The sequence below is a fragment of the Bos mutus genome, chromosome 27, assembly GCF_027580195.1.
Source record: "Bos mutus isolate GX-2022 chromosome 27, NWIPB_WYAK_1.1, whole genome shotgun sequence".
NCBI lineage: Eukaryota > Metazoa > Chordata > Mammalia > Artiodactyla > Bovidae > Bos > Bos mutus.
Genome location: NC_091643.1, coordinates 7,400,022 through 7,420,830, shown reverse-complemented (window position 1 = coordinate 7,420,830; position 20,809 = coordinate 7,400,022). Strand labels below are relative to the sequence as shown.

At 47.5% G+C, this 20,809-nt stretch overlaps 1 protein-coding gene and 1 non-coding gene across 2 annotated transcripts in view; both read left to right on the top strand.

Annotated features, from left to right (window-relative positions):
* Positions 1 to 20,809, top strand: part of CSGALNACT1 (chondroitin sulfate N-acetylgalactosaminyltransferase 1) — a 338,903-nt gene that overhangs the window by 264,796 nt on the left and 53,298 nt on the right.
* Positions 9,274 to 9,438, top strand: LOC138985982 (U1 spliceosomal RNA). The gene has a single exon (XR_011462937.1). It is a non-coding gene; the product is annotated as a U1 spliceosomal RNA (small nuclear RNA).

Sequence of the window (20,809 nt, the reverse complement as noted above, 5' to 3'; positions counted from 1 at the left end):
GCAACTCCTACAGCTCAACTCCAGAAAAATAAATGACCCAACCAAAAAATGGGCCAAAGAACTAAATTAGACATTTCTCCAAAGAAGACATACAGATGGCTAACAAACACATGAAAAGATGCTCAACATCACTCATTATCAGAGAAATGCAAATCAAAACCACTATGAGGTACCATTTCACACCAGTCAGAATGGCTGCGATCCAAAAGTCTACGAGCAATAAATGCTGGAGAGGGTGTGGAGAAAAGGGAACCCTCTTACACTGTTGGTGGGAATGCAAACTAGTACAGCCACTATGGAGAACAGTGTGGAGATTCCTTGAAAAACTGGAAATAGAACTGCCTTATGATCCAGCAATCCCACTGCTGGGCATACACACTGAGGAAACCAGAAGGGAAAGAGACACGTGTACCCCAATGTTCATCGCAGCACTGTTTATAATAGCCAGGACATGGAAGCAACCTAGATGTCCATCAGCAGATGAATGGATAAGAAAGCTGTGGTACATATACACAATGGAGTATTACTCAGCCATTAAAAAGAATACATTTGAATCAGTTCTAATGAGGTGGATGAGACTGGAGCCTATAATACAGAGTGAAGTAAGCCAGACAGAAAAACACCAATACAGTATACTAACGCATATATATGGAATTTAGAAAGATGGTAACAATAACCCTGTGTACGAGACAGCAAAAGAGACACTGATGTATAGATCAGTCTTATGGACTCTGTGGGAGAGGGAGAGGGTGGGATGATTTTGGAGAATGGCATTGAAACACGTAAAATATCATCTTTGAAACGAGATTCCAGTCCAGGTTCGATGCCTGATACTGGATGCTTGGGGCTGGTGCACTGGGATGACCCAGAGGGAGGGTATGGGGAGGGAGGAGGGAGGAGGGTTCAGGATGGGAAACACATGTATACCTGTGGCGGATTCATTTCGATACTTGGCAAAACTAACACAATATTGTAAAGTTTAAAAATAAAATAAAATTAAAAAAAATAAAAATAAAAAATAAATAAATTTAAAAAAAAAAAAAAGAAAAAAAAAAAAAAAAGAAAAGGCAGAGGAACCAGACATCAAATTGCCAACATCTGCTGGATCATGGAAAAAGCAAGAGAGTTCCAGAAAAACATCTATTTCTGCTTTATTGACTATGCCAAAGCCTTTGACTGTGTGGATAACAATAAACTGGAAAATTCTGAAAGAGATGGAAATACCAGACCACCTGACCTGCCTCTTGAGAAATCTGTATGCAGGTCAGGAAGCAATCATTAGAACTGGACATGGAACAACAGACTGGTTCCAAATAGGAAAAGGAGTACGTCAAGGGTGTATATTGTCACCCTGCTTATTTAACTTATACGCAGAGTATATCATGAGAAACGCTGGGCTGGAAGAAACACAAGCTGGAATCAAGATTGCCGGGAGAAATATCAATAACCTCAGATATGCAGATGACACCACCCTTATGGCAGAAAGTGAAGAGGAACTAAAAAGCCTCTTGATGAAGGTGAAAGTGGAGAGTGAAAAAGTTGGCTTAAAGCTCAACATTCAGAAAACGAAGATCATGGCATCTGGTCCCATCACTTCATGGGAAATAGATGGGGAAACAGTGGAAACAGTGTCAGACTTTATTTTGGGGGGCTCCAAAATCACTGCAGATGGTGACTGCAGCCATGAAATTAAAAGACACTTACTCCTTGGAAGGAAAGTTATGACCAACCTAGATAGCATATTGAAAAGCAGAGACATTACTTTGTCAACAAAGGTCCGTCTAGTCAAGGCTATGGTTTTTCCAGTAGTCAGGTGTGGATGTGAGAGTTGGACTGTGAAGAAGGCTGAGCGCTGAAGAATTGATGCTTTTTAACTGTGGTGTTGGAGAAGACTCTTGAGAGTCCCTTGGACTGCAAGGAGATCCAACCAGTCCATTCTGAAGGAGATCAGCCCTGGGATTTCTTTGGAAGGAATGATGCTAAAGCTGAAACTCCAGTACTTTGGCCACCTCATGCGAAGAGTTGACTCAATGGAAAAGACTCTGATGCTGGGAGGGATTGAGGGCAGGAGGAGAAGGGGAGGACAGAGGATGAGATGGCTGGATGGCATCACTGACTAGATGGACGTTAGTCTGAGTGAACTCCGGGAGTTGGTGATGGACAGGGAGGCCTGGCATGCTGCGATTCATGGGGTCACAAAGAGTCAGACACGACTGAGCGACTGAACTGAACTGAACTGAGTGGTTGCAAAACTCTGTAAATACAGTGAAAAAAAAAAAAAAAAAAAGGGTGACTTGTACAGTTGAAACAGTGAATTGTTTGGTATGTGAATTACATCTCAGTAAAGATACTTAAAAATAAATATGATATAATCTCTGTCCTCAAAAAAATGCAAAGGCTGGGAGATTAATGAAAAAGTTTTAAAAATAGTTGAGGTGGCGAAGACTCCTGCATCAAGGCTGCAGCCATGGAACAGGAGGGCAGGATAGGGCTCAGTACATTGGCAGGTGGTAGCTTTGGGGTTCAACCAAAAGCTTAGCGACTGAACAACAACAGCAATAGAATCCTGGGCTTGTTTTTTTTTTTTCTGGCTATGCTGCAAGGCAGCAGTTTCTTCAGTCCCCAAGCAGGGATCGAACCCTTGCCCCTGAGTGGAAGTACGGAGGATGGCGTGCAGTGGACCATCAGGAAGTCCCCTGGGCTTTTCCGTAGGCATTTCTCCAGGGTGTGTAGTGAACACGCTTCCAGGAACATACTTAACATCACACTTTTTCAAAAGGGATTTTAGGCAGCAGTGGTATTTATTGATGTCAGACTTCTTTCCCCTTTATGTAAGTGCTAAATCATGTCTTTCTTATATGAGACACCAATACTGGCAGAGACTGGATGGGGAAGTGGGCAGAGGCTGGAAGAATGAAGACCTATATCTTACTTTTACTATAAGATTAATTCAACAGACAGAAATACAAAGAATTCTTGTTTACATGTTTCTGACCATAGTCAACTGACTGCCTGAATGATGAGTTTCCAGTTTGGAAATCGTCTTCCAAACACACTGTCATTAGCCCGAGGCCAAGCATTCAAACATAAGAACCAAAAGCCTGCGTGCCATCACTGGTCGGTGACCATTGGCAGAGGGCTAGGAGCTTGGCTGCAGGGTGGGCCAGATGTGAGGCCACAACACAGCTGGGCCTCCTGCTGCTGTTGAAGGGACAAAAGCTTTGAGGGCAAAACCCAGTCCAACGGGTGTCAGGACCTGCAGAGGCTTGGCAGCATATGGCAGGGTGGCCATGCAGAGCAGGTGGTGCAGAGTTCAGGGGCTCAACAGGGATGAGGTGCAGGAGTCAGCTGGACCCAGGGGAGAGGCGGAAGATGTGATCCGAATCAGGTCAGGTGCAGGAGTCAGCTGGACACAGGGGACGAGGCGGGAGATGTGATCCGAATCAAGTCAGGTGCAGGAGTCAGCTGGACACAGGGGAGAGGCGGGAGATGTGATCCGAATCAGGCAGGAGGGGTTGGCACCCTTTGTTCTTCAGTCACTCAGTCGTGTCTGACTCCTTGCGACCCCATGACTGTAGCACGCCAGGCTTCCCTGTCCTTCACCACCTCCCAGAGTTTGCTCAAACTTATGTCCATCGAGTCGGTGATGCCATCCAACCGTCTCATCCTCTGTCATCCCCTTCTCTTCCTGCCTTCAGTCTTTCCCAGCATCAGGATCTTTTCTAATGAATTGGTTCCTCACATCAGGTGGCCAGCCGGAGTTTCAGCTTCAGCATCAGTCCTTCCAATGAGCATTCAGGACTAATTTCCTTTAGGATGGACTGGTTTGATCTCCTTACAGTCCAAGGGACTCTCAAGAGTCCCATAGCTCAAAAGCATCAGTTCTTTGGCATTCAGCCTTCTTTATGGTCCAACTCTCACATTCGTTCATGACTACTGGAAAAACTATAGCTTTAAATAGATGGACCTTTTTCGGCACCCGGGGATAGGTGTTTATTCAACAGACATTTATTGAATGTCTACTGTGCATTGGGTATGGCCCCAGGGGCTGTGCTGGCAGACCTTAGGATGAGGGCTGTGGGCGTCTCTGAAAGGAGCCCCCACAGTTCTCATGTAGGTAATATTTTGTTACTGAAATCCTATGAATTTCCAGCCATTTCCTAAGAGAGTCTCACTAGTTGCCAATGTTCCCAAAAGGCAATAGTTTGAACTTTTTATTCATTTTCAAGTTCATGGTTGAACCTCCTCAACTTTTGAATATGTAGAGTTTATTAATAGTATGGCGTATGCTTGACCTTCTCTCCATATTTAATGAAATCATTCATCTCAGGAATGTCTACCCACAAACTCAACGGCCCTGGAATTCATGAAAAATAGCAGACTGTGTGTGGCCTCACATAAAGTGTGTGAATATAAAAGTATGTCTCACACCCTTCAATTATGTGCCAAATTTATTCAGAATCAGTCATGTCCTTTGCAGATGAGTGAATAACAGAGAGGCATACATCAAATGCTCAGAGTGCGATCTAAACAGACCCTACTTTATGTGGCTCAAGGTACAATGAGCCTGATAGCAGTTCTTGCTTAAACTTTTAAGTCCAGACAAATACTATGAAAGATAAATGGGCAAAAGATACGAACAGATCATAAAGAAGAGACATGGATGCCTGAAAATCACATGCAAAAGTGAGAAGTAGATAAAAATTAAAAATTGAATATTGCCATAATAAAAATGGCAGTCCATGACATTGGTAGGGTGAAATGAACACTTATACCTAGTAATGTGAATATAAATGGATGCAGCCATTCTGTAAGGCAGTTTCTGACAAGAGCTGCTAAAATGTTCATACCTTTTCCCAGTATTTTCATTTCTGAAGACTTGTTCTCAAAATGCCCGTCAATGTTTACATCAAGGAGGTTCACCGCAGAAATGCTTGTAATAGTGAAAAAAAAAAGAAACAACCCAAATGCCTGAGAGTAGGAGACTGGTAAAATCACGTTGTTGTTGTTACATCACTAAGTCGTGTCTGACTATTTGCAGCCCCATGGACTGCAGCACACCAGGCTTCCCTGTCCTTCAGTATCTCCCAGAGCTTGTGATGCCGTCCAAGCATCTCATCCTCTGTCGCCCCTTCTCCTCTTGCCCTCAGTCTTTCCCAGCATCAGAGTCTTTTCCAGTGAATCAGCTCTTCACCTCAGGTGGCCAAAGTATTGGAGCTTCAGCTTCAGCGTCAGTCCTCCAATGAATATTCAGGGTTGATTTCCTTTAGGATTGACTGGTTGGATCTCCTTGCAGTCCAAGGGACTTTCAAGAGTCTTCTCCAACACCACAGTTCAAAAGCATCAGTTCTTCGGTGCTCAGCTTTCTTTATGGTCCAACTGTCACATCTGTACATGACCACTGGAAAAACCATAGCTTTGACTATCTGAACCTTTGTCAGCAAAGTGATGTCTCTGCTTTTTAGTATGCTGTCTACGTTTGTCATAGCTCTGCTTCCAAGGAGCAAGTGTCTCTTAATTTCATGGCTGCAGTCACCATCTGCAGTGATTTTGGAGCCCAAGAAAATAAAGTCTGTCACTGTTTCCATTGTTTCCCCATCTATTTGCCATGAAGTGGTGGGACTGGATGCCAAGATCTTCATTTTTTGAATGTTGAATTTTAAGCTGTTTCACTCTCCTCTTTCACCTTCATCAAGAGGGTCTTTAGTTCCTCTTTGCTTTCTGCCATTAGAGTGGTATCATCTGCATTTCTCAGGTTGTTGATACTTCACCCAGCAGTCTTGATTACAGCTTGTGATTCACCCAGCCTGGCATTTTGCATAATGTATTCTATTGTAAAGAAACCAAAAATCATTTATTAACTACTAATAGAATGGGACAACTGTGTCATGGGAAAAACTGTAATTTTAGCTGTGAAAGTACTGATAAAGTTTTCATCTAACTATAAAAATTAAGAGGATGAAAATACTGTATCAAAGCATTTATAGTTTTATTTGCAAGTGGTGGAACTATAGGTGATGCTGTGTTTCCAGACACGATAATCTGTTGCTCTTATACTTTGCAAAAGGATATAGCAGCGCCTGAATGATGTTGACATGATTAAAAAGGAAAGTAGCGTCTGATCTCCACAAAGTGACCTAATCTGATGTTTGGGACAGACGCTGAATCCAGGGTGGTGGTGTCCATGCATTTCTGTCCTGCTTCTGGAGACTCAGACGAGAAAAATAACATTGTAGGTCATGTTCTCGGTCTTGAGCAGTCTTGAGCCTCAGTAACAGGGCTGGAGGAGGCTGCCAGCCTGCAGAGGTGAGGGTCATTCTTAGGAAGGCGATGACCAGCCTCTTGGAAGAGGCCTGAGCACAGCTTCTTTGTGTCCTCCCTCATCATGATGGGTGGCAGGTGTCTGGCTGGGGGCAGGACCCAGCAGACAGCCGTGCGGTCACCCTCATCAGCTCTGCAGGACTCTGGCCCTGGATCCTTGGCCCCTAAACAGCAGTTTGGCGGAGCTTGCGTCCCACTGATGCCCCGCAGCTCTGATGCTGTCTGCCTGACTCCTGGTCCCTGCGGCATCTAACTCTGCTTTCTAACTTTCCTTAAAGCCCTCCCGGGACTTCTCTAAGAGAAATGGGGGCTTCAAATGTCAAGAAAGAGGAGAACAAGGCACCTCTTTTTCCTCCTCTTGTAAAAAGACCCTACCGTTGATGGTGCCTTTTTTAAAAGCCTGTCTCTCCCCTTTCCCTTCTTTTCCAAAAATAGGTCTTGTGAAAGTCAGTGTGAGCTGCAGCAGCCTCGCATATGTGGCTTCCCATCTGCAGCTCGGTCTGCACAATGCGCCACATATTTAGCTGCCTAAATCGGGACTGTTCCGTGTGCTGATTCAAGAGGGGCTGGGAAGTCACATGGGCGAGCAGGGCTGTTTGTTGGTCAGGACTGGCTGCTGGATGCTCTCGGCTCTCACCCGCGGATCCAGAAGTGAGAGATATTTGGGGACATCAAGAGAGCAGATGGCCCATGAAGGCAGCTGGCCCAGGCAGCAATTAGTCCAGGGAGGCGATGGGTCATTTTCTGAGCTTGGAGCAGAATTTCGCGCCTGTTGTTGCCATTCAAGTTGCAGAGTGAGGCTTCGGGTAGAACTGGTAGGGCTGGAAACTGTCAGTGAGTCACCACAGCTGAGAGACTGACAGCTCGGCTTTGCTTCCCCAGTGAAAGGTTCCTAGCAATAAGATAGAAGGGGAGAGGTTCTGTTTGGTTTAAGTTTAAAAGCAGAGGTACTCAACTCCTTTTCAATGAATGGGTCATTCCTTTTAAAGTTTTGTTTGTTTATTTTTGGCTGGGCTGGGTCTTTGCTGCTGCAGTCTTTTCTCTAGTTGGGGCTGGTAGGCTGTGCTCTCATTTCTGTGCCCAGGCTTCTCGTTACAGAGCATGGGCTCTGGGGTGCTTGTACTTCAGCAGGTGTGGTGCTCAGGTTAGTTGCCCCTCGGCCTGTGGAATCTTCCCGGACAAAGGATCAAACTCATGTCCCCTGAATTGGAAGGTACATTCTTAACCACTGGACTCCCAAGGACATCCTCGACTCCTTCACAGGGCTAGAGAAAGATGAATTTGTCGAGGGAGCTGGTGAAAACCCAAGATGGGGTATTTGGCGCCAACCCCATCTCCTCCTGTTTCACAGCACTTGTGTCCCATGATGGCTAAGCTTTCTGCGTCCCTCGCTAGCGTGAGCTGAGGGACCGCTTCTCGTATCCCTTGGTAGCCCTGACACTTAAGTGGAGTGTCTGGTACATGTTCGTTGAATGAATACATGAACGCATGGCGGCACAGGAAGAGGGATTGGCCTGCACGGGAGCAAGGAGAAAGCTTCCTTTGAAACGGAGAAGAGGGTGGCTCTGCAGTCTGATGAGTCAAGTTTTGCTCATTTGATTTTTTTTGTCTGAGAGAGTGACTAGGAATTTAAGGTCGGAACATACAAAGAAGCACTGTACTTACTATTCAGTAAATGACAGTGATGATTTCATGTGACGCTTTTATTCGTCTGTATCTCTGTGTGTTTGAGTCTTTAAAGTAGAAAGCTAATTTAATGTGCGTTTGGCATTTCTCTTGCAGTAACCATCCTAGTCCACGCCCATGGTCCGTCTTCCTCCTCTTCCGGGGACCCCTTACCCTCCGCTTCACGGTGTTCTCTCTGCTGTTAACCCGTCTCCGGTGACCTGGCCCCTGTCGCTCGTCTCTGTGCTTCACCTGTAGGAGATGCATTTTCTGCCCTTGAAAGGGGAGCCAGTGTCTTTTCTTGGACATATTTGCAATCACAACTGCATATAATTAGTTTTTACAATCTTGGTCTATGTAAAGTGCAAACCCTCCCATTCTGCTGTGATTCATGGGCAGGTAAAAGAGCTCTGCACCAGTTACAGTTTGTGTGTGTGTGTGTGTGTGTGTGTGTGTGTGTGTGTGTGGGTGGGTGGGTGTGTGTCTTCCCCACTCATCCAGCAGGCACTTCTCCGACACCAGCTGGGTGTCCTGCAGTTCAGCTCAGTTCTGATACCTTCTACCTGGAGGTACATCGGATTCCACGGGTGTAAAGGGCTCAGTCCCACAAGACTGCCCTCTTCCCTGACTTCAAACCTCAGGTTATCACATGTGCTTGTGACCAACCAGCCATAGGCTGGAAGTTCCAACGGCCCCTTCTGGGTTCAGTTAATTTCCTAGAGCAGCTCACAGAATTCAGAGAGACATTTTACTCAATTGCTGGTTTATTATGAAAGGGTGCAATGGAGGTTGCTGATGAGCATCCAGGTCGGAGCCATCTGTAGAGCAGGCATGTGGGGAGACGGGAGCTCCCTGGTCTCTCCGGGTCCCACCCCCCCAGCGTCTCCACCTGTTCACCGACCTGGCTGCTCTCTGAAGCCCCATGCCTTTGGGATCTTTATGGAGGTGTCATCACTTAGGCCTGAAGGATCGTTAACTCCACTCCCAGCCCTTCTCCAGAGAACGTGGGGTGGGGCTGAAAACTCCAAGCTTCTAGTCATGACTCTGTCTTTCCAGTGACCAGCCCCCAAGCCGCAGCCCACCCAGAGTCACCTCAACAGAACAAAAGACACTCCTGTCACCCAGGACATCCCAAGGGTCCCCAGGAACCAGGGCGGAGGCCAGCATACATTTTCCACAGTGTCCCAGATGGGGACATGTATAAGACTATCCCATCCTTCTGCGGGCTTCTTTCATGAGTTTGGCTTGGGAGCCAGGCTGCCCGGATTTAGATCTCAGCTGAGCCGTTTAGCTAACTGGCACGGGAGATGCCGTGAGCACGAAGCTGGCTTTCCCAGGGCCTGAGGTTTATCCATGACAGTTTGGTTGTGCTGACCCCAGTGAGTCCCCCAGTTGTGGGAGACTCGGCTGCTCGCTTTGTGGTAGAGGGGACTGCGTGTGCTCTTCGCCCTGTAAATAGAGAAAGAGTGACTTCCACTCAGTCTGTCTGCACAGTGAGTGAGTGGAAGTCGCTCAGTCGTGTCCGACTCTTTGCGACCCCATAGACTGTAGCTCACCAAGCTCCTCATCCATGGGATTCTCCAGGCAAGAATACTGGAGTGAGTAGCCATTCCCTTCTCTGGGGCATCTTCCTGACCCAGGGATCAAACCCAGGTCTCCTGCACTACAGGCAAGATTGTTTACCTCTGAGCCACCAAGTGGACATTACTAATACCTCGTGGGATTGTCACAAGGATATATGGGTTCATACAGATAAAGCTTTTATAGCATCCCCGGCACAGTAAGTGTTAATTATTACTACTATTTTTGTTATTTGTTGGTGGGCCTGGGGGAGGCATTTTTATAGCCCCAGACATTTTTTAGACTCCTTCCCTGGCTTCTTACACTCTCCTGAATTATAATTAACCTTCCCTAAGACACCACAGTTGTGGTAAGTTCATTTCCCTTTCTTGACTCATGTCCAAAATGCCATTTAATATATGCAAAGTTAAAAGTTTTGAAAAGTTCTTCTCATGAAATTAGAGTTCGGTTCTAACCCAGTGTTAATATTGTGGTTGTCGGCGGTCATTTTTCAGTGTCTGTATTAAGCAGACTAATCGTAGTTTTGTGCATGTGTCTGTTGATGTAAGAGAGTGTCTCTTGAGAAGTGTATAATGTAGAGAATTTTGAACCTGGGGTGACTATCCGTATTCGCATTTATTTCAGCACATCTTAGGATGTGAGTTTTCCTTCTTTCTTGTTCCTGCCTTGGGACCGCCGTGTTCCATTCTCAGGCCCCAAGCCTCCTGTGGCTGGGAGTGCAATGATTTTGCAATCCCTGCAGTGTCTTCCTGATGAGAATCCTCTTGGGAGATGGAGGCAGGGGAAGGGTCTCGAGGTTGGCATGTGAAAAAGCATTTCTGTGCTGAGAACTCCAAGCGCAGACGAGGACCACGCCCTGGGGCGGAAGCTGCAGGCTCCTTTGTTAGCGCTGTGACTTCGAGCCTGCTGACGTTTACGAGTAGTGGAGTCCTTCAATGCCTGCCTATTTTTCTTGTCTAAGATTTCACCCATCATTCTTACTGACTCCACTCATCATGTTAACTTCGATTTAGATGCTTGTTTCTCTGGCCCCAGACTCCCTTGTCCCGCCTTTGAACTTGGTGCAGACTCTGTCGTGACCTTGGCATGTGGTGGTCCCTCCTGCCTTGGTGGGGTGGGGGGACCGTGTCCTCACTCCCATGACAGAAACTGAATGTCCAGTGCTCTTGGGACCCCGGACCAGTGGGACCGAGCAGGAGCAGAAATAAAGGAAATGCATCCTTTTCTTTCTGGACCCACAGCTACCGCTGGGAGGTGGAATGGTCACCTCTTTGGGGGTGTTGGTTGGAGTGAAATTGTTTGTCTTTCTAAAGCAATACTGTATTTTAGGATATAGTTGATTTCGTAGTGCTTTTCAAATATTAACCCGATATATAAGTTTCTGGGGGCAGATCGTGAGTAAATCTTAAAGCACAAGCTTTCAGGAATAAAATTTAAGCTCTTCAGAGTTGTCAACTTGAGGAGGAAAAAGAAATGAGATAATCCTTCAGAAAGGAAGCGTCATGTGGAAGTGTGAGTTGGCGTCTGAATGTAGGTTAACTTTCTTCCCCAGGAGTAACGGTGAAAGGATGCCTCTTCACCCTCGGCGTCCTGAAAGGACGTGTGGTGAATCCCGAGGCAGTCACATGGGCGTTAGCAGCAGCAGCCTCTCAGCTCCTGCTCCTCCGGGCACCATCCCGGGCACTGGGAGCCCGAAGTGCAAACCCAGACAGAGCACAGCTCATGGAGTTTGCATTCCAATTGGGGAAGAGAGTAAATATAAATCTGAAGGAGCAGATCACACAGCAAGAGGAAAGATGGGTTCCTTTATCAGGGAAATAAAGGCACTGTGGCTCAGATGGTCAAGAGTCTGCCTGCAATGAGGCAGAACCTGGGTTCAGTCTCTGGGTCAGGAAAATCCATTCCAATATTCTTACCTGGAGAATCCCATGCACAGAGGAGCCTGGCGGGTCACAAAACATTGGACAAAACTGAGCAATTAACGTGCATACACAAGTGGAGGGCTTCTGGGGAGAACACTTCAGTCTGAAATACAGTGATCAGATGAGGTCGTGCTGGGGCGTGACAGGTGGACAGAAATGTGGAGAAGGTGAAGGAGCTGGGCCTTCATATACCTCGGGGGGCGGGGGGAGGATCCAGAGAGGAGAGGTGGGGCACTGGCTCGGCCCGGAGCCTGCCCCGTGCCTGACATGGGGACAGTGTGGGCTGGACAGAGCTGTTGTGGAAGAGAGGGGAGATGGAGCCAGCGGTGGGTGGCCAGGGGGCTGCATATCTCATGGACCATTGTGGGGACTTACTTTACATGCCTCAGTGAAATGGGAGATCCAGGCTGGTTTTCAGTTGAGGTGGGTAACATGATCGGACTTAAATTTTGGAAGGGTGATTTTGGGTGCTGTGTTGGGAGCAGACCGTGGAGCTGGTAGAAGCTGGGCGACCTCTCCGGGGCTGTTACAGAGAGCGTGCACAGGTTGTGTGGCTGGACCAGTATGGGGACAGGGGAGATGCTTGGCAGTGGTCGGATGCTGGGCATGTTTTGAGAATGGAGCAAGCATGTTTGCCAGTGGATGGATGAGCAAGATCAGGGAGTCGGGGTTGATGCTGGAGACTTGAGTCTGAGCATCCAGGGGACGCGTTGCTGTCAACGGAGGTGGGCAGATTCTGGGCGGCCCGTGTGCATGCCTGTGTGTGCATGTGCACGCACGTGTGTGTGTTTGGGGTAGGGGTAGAAGGATCTATATTGTGTCTTTCTCATGTCTAAACTGTATGAAGCTCATTTTTTTAGAAAATTGTAAGTTCTCCGATTAGATTTCCTGAACAAGTACACACCCTTGTGCACACGCACGATATCCTCGGGGAAGTGGGTCCCGTGTGACTGATGGTGGCCATCACTGGTCCCGGGACTGCAGGGCAGGTACCATCAGTGGAGGCTGGAAGTCCAGGATCAAGGTGTGGGCAGGTTTAGTTCCGTCCGAGCACTTTATCACTGGCCTGCAGACGGCTGCCCCTACTGTGTCCTCCTGTGCTCTTCCCTGCAAACGTGTATCCCTCATGCCTCTCTGTGTCCTGACCTCCTCATCATATAAGGGAACCAGTCAGATTGGATTAGGACCCCCTAACAGCCTCACAGGGACATGCTCACCTCTTGAGAGCTCGTGTCTCTAAACACAGCACCTTCTGAGGTGCTCGGGGTGGTTAGCCTGTGAATTTTTGGAGGACAAAATTCAGCTGCTGCTGTCGGTCTTCTTTGGTATCTGGGAACCTGAAGGGGTGTCAGTAGAGCGTTTTGCATGTGTGCACTTGTTTGTGCTCAGTCCCTTGGTCGTGTCTGACTCTGCGACCCTGTGGACTGTAGTCCACCAGGCTCCTCTGTCTGTGGGATTCTCCAGGCAGGAATACTGGAGTGGGTTGCCATTTCCTCCTCAGGGAATCTTCCTGACTCAGGGATTAAATCTGCGTCTCCTGTGTCTCCTGCATTGGCAGGCAGATTCTTTACCACTTCCCCACCCGGAAGTTAAGTGTTAGTTGCTCAGTCGTGCCTGACTCTTTGCGACCCCCACCAGACTCCTCTGTCCATGAGATTTTCCAGGCAAGGATACTGGAGTGGGTTGCCATTTCCTTCCCCAGGGGATCTTCCCAACTCAGGGATCGAACCCGGGTCTCCTGGACTACAGGCACATTCTTTACCGACTGAGCTACAAGGGAAGCCCCACCTGGAAATGACTCCTGAAATGAGATTGTCAATAATATTCCTCACATTAAAGAGCAAAACACTGAAGTAAATGCTCTTGCTGTGTATATTCATTTCACTCTCTCAGGACTCTATTAAGTGCTTGTGATGAATTAGGCTTTGAAACAGAGAAGGCACCACTGTGGGGTGCAGACTGTTGCGCTGAGAGCCCGGTGGTCAGGGTGGCGTGTGGGCCAGCTGTCCGGGCGCCGGCAGGCTGGCCTCTGGATTTGTCACTGTTACTAATCGGATGCAGCTGGGTTTCTTCTCTTTCTTCCGTTCTTCCTGTATTGCAAGATCGGGATACTTTGGTTTTCTCACTAACTCTGTCCTCACCCTCACTCACGTCTCAACTGTAGTTGTTGAGGCTTGTGAATGCCAACTCTGTCCATTGAAAACGCCTCCATTCCTTGGCTTTCCAGGTACCACGTTCTGCTTTTCTGCCAATTTCCCTAGCTGCTCCTTTCCAGCCTCCTTCACGGGTCACCCATGGACGTGGCTGCCCAGCTGGATGAGGAGAACTCTCTCACTCTTCTCTGTTTCAAAGCCTAATTTTAATGTGGGCTATTTTGAAAATCTTTATCGAATTTGTTGCAGCATTGTTTCTGTTGTTTATGTTTTGGATTTTTTTTTTGGCCACGGGGCATGTGGGATCTTAGCTGCCTGACCAGGGATCGAACCCACAACCCCTGCGTTAGGAAGGTGAAGTCTTAGGCACTGGACTGCCAGGGAAGTGTCCCCTAAAGTGGATTTTATCAAATGGGGAAAACGGGGCATCTCGAGACCCTTACTGGTATACAGTACCCTGCACGGCCCTTTTAAGGACAGTAGGTGTCGAGGGTGGAAGGGTCCTTTGGTCTCAGGCTTGTTCATAGGCGTTCATGCTCATGGCAGGCCTCTGAAGGACGGAACCTCTGTCATACCAGGTCTCTGCAGCCGGAATGCTCCTTTCCTGGTGCCGTTCAGAGTGAGGCATCAGAGTGCTTCAGGGTGGAGAAGGTCTTCCCTCACCTGCTAGAACCATTCTGCAGCAGGGTGCTGGGCTCCGGCGATGGCCTCGCAGGGTGTGGGAACCCCTGAGTGTGGAGGCGATGGGACTGCAGTCTCTAAGGCATGCTTCCTGGCCTCCGCTGCACCGTGAAGTCTCTTGGGGTGTCCCGGCCACACTCATTGGATCAGGATCTCGGGGGCCGGGACCAGGGCAGCCCCTGGAGGATGCCGGCGAGCAGGTGCAGACATGAGCTGCCGCCCTGATGGAGACGCCAGCCCTAGAGCTGAGACAGCCTCACAGGCAGTTCTCAAGGCCGTGCCTGTCCGGGAGCGGGTCTCTGGAAATTGTGATTCTCCAGGTGGAATATTATGAAACCTGCTTGACCTTCGCTCTGTAACCAGCACGTGACCTTCATCTGGGGGGAACTGAAGTCGTTCTTCTTCCTTTCCTTCTCCCCAAATAATATTCTGGCTCACATTCACGCACTTCACGGGCTTTGTGTATTAACTGCTGTATATGTACTTCAGTCCTCACGAGGACCCTGGGAGACGGTCTTTATTGCAATCATGCATTTTTGCAAGCAAGGACACAGGGGCAAAGAAAACTGCAGTCATCTGCCCAGAATTACATGGCTGGTGCTTGAACCAGGTGCCCTGGCTCCGGCGCCCTGCCTCTCTGTCCACAGAGAGAAAGCCAAGCACTGATTCACTCCACAGGTATTTACAGGCCCCTGCAGCATGCCAGGCCCTTACTCATACTTTCATTTTGAATTAGGGGCAGCTTAACAGGTAACAGGCCCACGTAATGCTCTCAGAAACACATGACTGAAAATCAATTTCAAAATAATTATTCTTGGTAGATATCCTATAACACTCAACTACTTAATTGACTGTATTTTGTTTTACTCTCTCTGAGACACCCTCTTTAGCCCATGGATTACTTAGAAGCATGTTGTTTGATTTCTGAGTGTTTATAGAGATTTCCTTGTCTTTCTGTTACTCGTTTCTCCTTTGATTTCATTATGATCAGAGAACACATCCTATATAATTTCATTTCTTTTCAGACTGTTGGTTTGTTTATGGCCCAAGATATAGTCTATCTTGCTGAAAGTTCCATGGGCTTCAAAAATACATGTGTCATGCTTTTGTTGGGTGCAGTATTCTGCACATATTGGTCAGATCCTGTTGGTTGACTCTGTTGTTCACTTCTTCCGTATCCTTTCTGATTTGTGTCTAGTGGTTCAGTAAGTTGCTGACGAGGGGACCAAAGTCTCCAACCATGATTGTGGAATTGTCGATTTCTGTTTTCAGCTTTCTTGGTTTTTGCCCTCCGCGTTTTGTGGCTCTGTTGTTCGGTGCATATGTGTTTAGGGTCATTATATCTTCCTGTTGGAATGATGCCTGTATTATTTGATAATGTTCCTCTTTGTCTCTAGGAATTAATTAATTAGGCTGTGTTGGGTCTTAGTTGCGACACGTAGGATCTTCCCTGTGTCGTGTGGGATCTCTCACTGCGGCACATGGACTCTCTCGTTACAGCGTGGGATTCAGTAATTGGAACACGCAGGCTTAGTTGCTCCACGGCCTGTGGGGTCTTAGCTCCCTGACCGGGGATTGAACCCACATCCCCTGCATTGCAAGGCAGATTCTCAGCCACTGGAAAAAGTCCAACCACTGGAGCTTCTCACCAAGAAAAGTCCCCCTACTTTGTCTTACCTGGCCCCTCCTGTTTCACTAACGGTTGCACGATATGTCTTTCCTCATCCTTTTCCTTTCTGTTTGTCATTTGGTCAAATCTGAAGTGAGTTTCTTATAGACAGCTGTACTTGTGTGTGTGTGTTTTAATCCACTCTACCAATCTCCTTTTTAAAATTGATATATTTAGGCCATTTAGATTTAAGGTAATTAAGATATGTTAGAGTCTGTCTCCCAAGTTAACAGCGTAGCAGTTTACATAACATACATAACCAAGGCACGTTTTCTTTCAGAGAGTTCACCAAGAGATGAAATTAAGAACAGCTGTCACTGGGTTCTTGCCCAAGGTATCTTTATTTGTGTGGTTTTTATGCCCTGAGTGTCATTGGCGACATCAGTAACACCAGGACACAGCGCTGGCAGTGCTTGCGTCTGCTCGCGGCACTGCAGCGTGGCGTGTTTTGTGTTTACAGGCCCGTACTCCTTGCTCTCGCTCCATTATTACTGCTGTGTTGCAAACGGTCCTAGAATCTAGTGGCTTTTGATCCCCACCTTCACATGCTAACAGACTCTGTGGGTCCACAGTTCAGAAAGGACCCCGTGGAAACAGTTGTCCCTGTCTTAGCTTGCCTGCAGTCATGTCTGGGAAGGCAGGAGGGCTGAGGGGACGCACCTTGGGGAGACGGGCACCCAAATGCACCTTCCCTGGCAGATCTGGCAGCATGCTGTGGTGGTGTGAGCATCAGGACGGCCCTGGGGCCTGGCCGCCTCAGGGCAGTCAGCCTCTTACGTGAGGTCTGGGCTCCACGAGCTAATGTTCCAGCAAGCCAAGTGGCTGCTGCATCACTCTGCTGTCCTCTCTTGGGTGAAGTAGCCACAGGCCCACTCAGATTCCAGGGGACAGGCCCACACTTGACAGGAACCTTGTCCAGTAATTTGGGGGTCATGACATACGTGAGAAAAAATATTTAGGGTGTGTGTGTGTTAGTTGCTCAGTCATGTCTGACTCTTTGTGACCCTGTAGGTTGTAGCCCTCCAGGCTTCTCTGTCCATGGAATTCTTCAGGCATGAATACTGGCATGGGTTGCTATTCCCTTCTCCAGGGGCTCTTCCCCACCCAGGGATCAAACCCCAGTCTCCTCATTGCTGGCAGATTCTTTACCATCTGAGCCACCAGGGAAGCCCTAAATAGATTAAGTAGTATTGTTTTTCTTTTAAATTCTTTAAGTTGAAAAAATTTTATATTAAACTATCATCTGAAAAGTCTTCCAGGTGGCTCAGTGGTAAAGAATTTGCCTGCCAATTCAGGAGACATGAGAGATGTGGGTTCAATCCCTGAGTTGGGATGATTCCTTGGAGAAGGAAATGACAACCCACTCCAATATTCTCGCCTGGTAAATCTCACGGACAGAGGAGTCTGGTGGGCTACAGTCCAGAGGGTCGCAGAGTCAGACACGACTCACACTCACAACAGCCATCATGTAAAAACCACATGTCCTAAGAGACTTCTTTGTGTTGATATCTGGTGGAATTGCTTTTATGGTTGAAGTACGTCAGTCTCAGACTGAGTGAGGTTGCTGTAGGAATCATCTAATGGCTTGTGACCCTGGGATCACAGTGTGTTTCTCCAGGTTTATTGTGACTTCACAAAGCACAGTGAGTCATGTGCTATTTAGCACGTGTCCTGTGCAGTTGGAGAAACCGAAGCCTTGAGAACTGACTTTGTGCAACGTCACAGAGCAAGTCAGTGCTTGAATGGAATTAAATGCAGTGTCTCTGTGTCCTGGGCTGGTGTCTCTGTAAGTGTGTTCCCCGGCTCTGTCATCTAAGACGACCTCTGGGCTCTAATGCCTGATGATCTGAGGTGGATGGAACTGATGTAGTAATAATAGGAATAAAGTGCACAATATATGTGATGTGCCTGAATCATCTCGAAAGCATCTCCCCCGTCTGTGTAAGAACTGCCTTCAGGAGATCGGTCCCTGGTGCCAAAAGGGTTGGGGACCACTGATCTCAGGTATCCTATAGAATGTGCCACCTCGAGGAGTGACCGACCCATAGCTCGGCGTCCTGAGCGGGTTGTTCTGTTGGATGAGATGTTCCTGCTGTGACAGGCCTCAGAGCCCCGACAGTCAGTGCTAAGTTGTCTCTTTGTGTGCTCCTGAGCCCAGAGGAAAAGCACCTTCACCTCCTTACTGCGATCCAGCCGACGCATGTCCATGTCTGTTTCAAGGATGGGGGGCAAATTGTATCTTAGGATGTATTCCTCCCCAAAAAGCTGATCTCAACGGGTTTTCCTTCAAAACATTATAGTGATGAGAACATACTTTTTTTTTTTAAAGTTTAAAACTGTTATACTTTAAGCTCTTGAGATTATCCAAAAAATAAAAGAAAATCTACAAACCAGGATCCAAATAAAACTGACCCGCTGTGTGGTGGCAACTAGCCCCACCTTGGTGAGAGTCCCAGGCATGGGAGACCCATGACCCGCCTAGCCCCCGCCCGGCCCTAGGACCATCCAGTTTTCTGCATGGACACGTCCTCCTTCCTCCACATCCCCCAGGCACTTGCCTCTCGGGCAGTGTCCCCCCATCTCCTGGCATCGCCAGGGGGTTCTTGCCGCACCTCTGACCATGTGTGCTCCAGGCAGCCCCGGGTGTCATTCATCTTCACGGCTCCAGTCTGTTACCGTGATGGAAGGTGCGTATTAGGGGACCATGGGGAGAAGGAGCCACGGGATTGATGGCTCTCAGACGCATAACCCATCACTGCTAGCCTTCTGCGCCTGTGGCCCTGGAGTGTTTGCCAGAGATGATTCATTATTCAGATTCCATTTAAAATGCTGCCCAAGTTTGGGCCATAGCTCCAGGCTTTATCGCATAATGAAGAAGAGGTTCAAAGAGAAAAACAAGAGCATTGGGGTCTAGAGAGTGCTTTCCATGTGGGTTTTCCAAGCTGCTGTGGTCCCAGTTCCTGTCTGTTTCTGTGACCCTGGAAGTAACAGGGGTCACAGGCCCAGCACTGCCCTGGGGTCTCTGAACACGGCCCCCTCCCAGCAGAGCTCCATCGACTCCAAGGTAGTTCTGATTTTACTGTCTAACGTTTGTACCCATTTCAGGTAAACCAGTCATTCCACAATTTAATAGGTCTGATGGGGGTGCCCAGCAACCTGCTTACCAGTTTCTACCAGCAAAAACAAACACAGGCCAATCAGTCTCTGTGTTGGTAGAGAGCGGTGACTTGTGTGCCGGCCCTCTTGATTCTTTTACTCTTCAGCTTGCTGTGGTTTGTCTGTCATGAAGAAGCCCCATGTAAATATACATATTTCCCCCGGGTGTCCAGTGGTTCAATGATATAGTCTCTCTGTGAAGTTAAAATCAATTCTTACCATGGGCTAATCAGAGGAGTTAGCCAAATAAGATAAATGCATATAGGAGGTCAGCTTCAGACTTGCCTTGAAGCACAAAGCAGTTGATGCGGATGCTTTGTACATTGTGATTCAATTTTTAAGACCAGGAAGTAACAACTCAGTGTCGTGAAATAGCTTAAGGTGCTACAAAGTGAGCGGGGAAGCCAGGGTTAGGAAGGGGGTCCCTGGCTTAGGTGCTGCCAAGCACAGTGTCTGTCAGGACAGCGCGGGGCCTGGGCCTGTCTGTAGCAGGTAGGAGGCTGTTACAATTGTGTTACTGATGACTGGTGGTGTAGTTGTACCATGACACAGGGTTGTGCCAAACAGCATGGGGATGTAGTCAGATAAACGGTCGTAGTATCCAGTAAATACAGGTTAGTTATTTGAAAATTCCAGTTGATATTAGAAATGGGTGTTTTTTCCCAAGCAATAGCTAAAAAATACCCTATTGAAATATTGCTAAAAATTATCTTGATTCAAATAATTATATATGTTAATTTATATATCACCAGACTTTTTAGCAGAATATCAAGGTTATCATATAAGATGACCAAAAGGCACATGGACAGATGCTCAGCACTGATAATTATTAGAGAAATGCAAATCAAAATTACAACGAGGTATCACCTCACACTGGTCAGAATGGCCATGATCACAACGTCTACAAATAATAAATGCTGGAGAGGGTGTGGAGAAAAGGGGACCCTCCTATACGGTTGTTGGGAATGTAAATTGGTGCAGCCACTATGGAGAGCAATATGTAATTTCCTTAAAAGCTAAAAATAGGGCTACCGTATGATCCAACAATCCCACTCCTAGGCATGTATCTGGAGGAAACCGTAATTCGAAAAGATACATGCACCCCTATGTTCATAGCAGCGCTGTTTGTAGTAGCCAGGGCATGGAAGCAACCTCAATGTCCATCAGCAGAGGACTGCATAAAGAGGACGTGGTGCATGTATAATGGGATATTACTCAGCCATAAAAAAGAGTGAAATAATGCCATTGGCAGCAACATGGCTACACCTAGAGATTATCATACTAAATGAAGTGAGCTAGACAAAGGCAGACGGATATCACATGATATCACTTATACACGGAATCTTAAAAAAATGGTACAAAAGAACTTACATAGAAAAGGGAGATGAACCCACAGACGTAGAAGATGAACTTATGGTTACCAAAGGGGAAAGGAGGGGAAGGGATAAATTAGGAGTTGGAAATTAACACGTACACACTACTATGTATAAAACAGATAACCGACAAGGACCTATTGTGTAGCATAAGGACCTACTGTGTAGCACAAGGACCTACTGTGCAGCATAAGGACCTACTGTGCAGCACAAGAACCTACTGTGCAGCATAAGGACCTACTGTGCAGCACAAGGACCTCCTGTGTAGCACAAGGACCTACTGTGTAG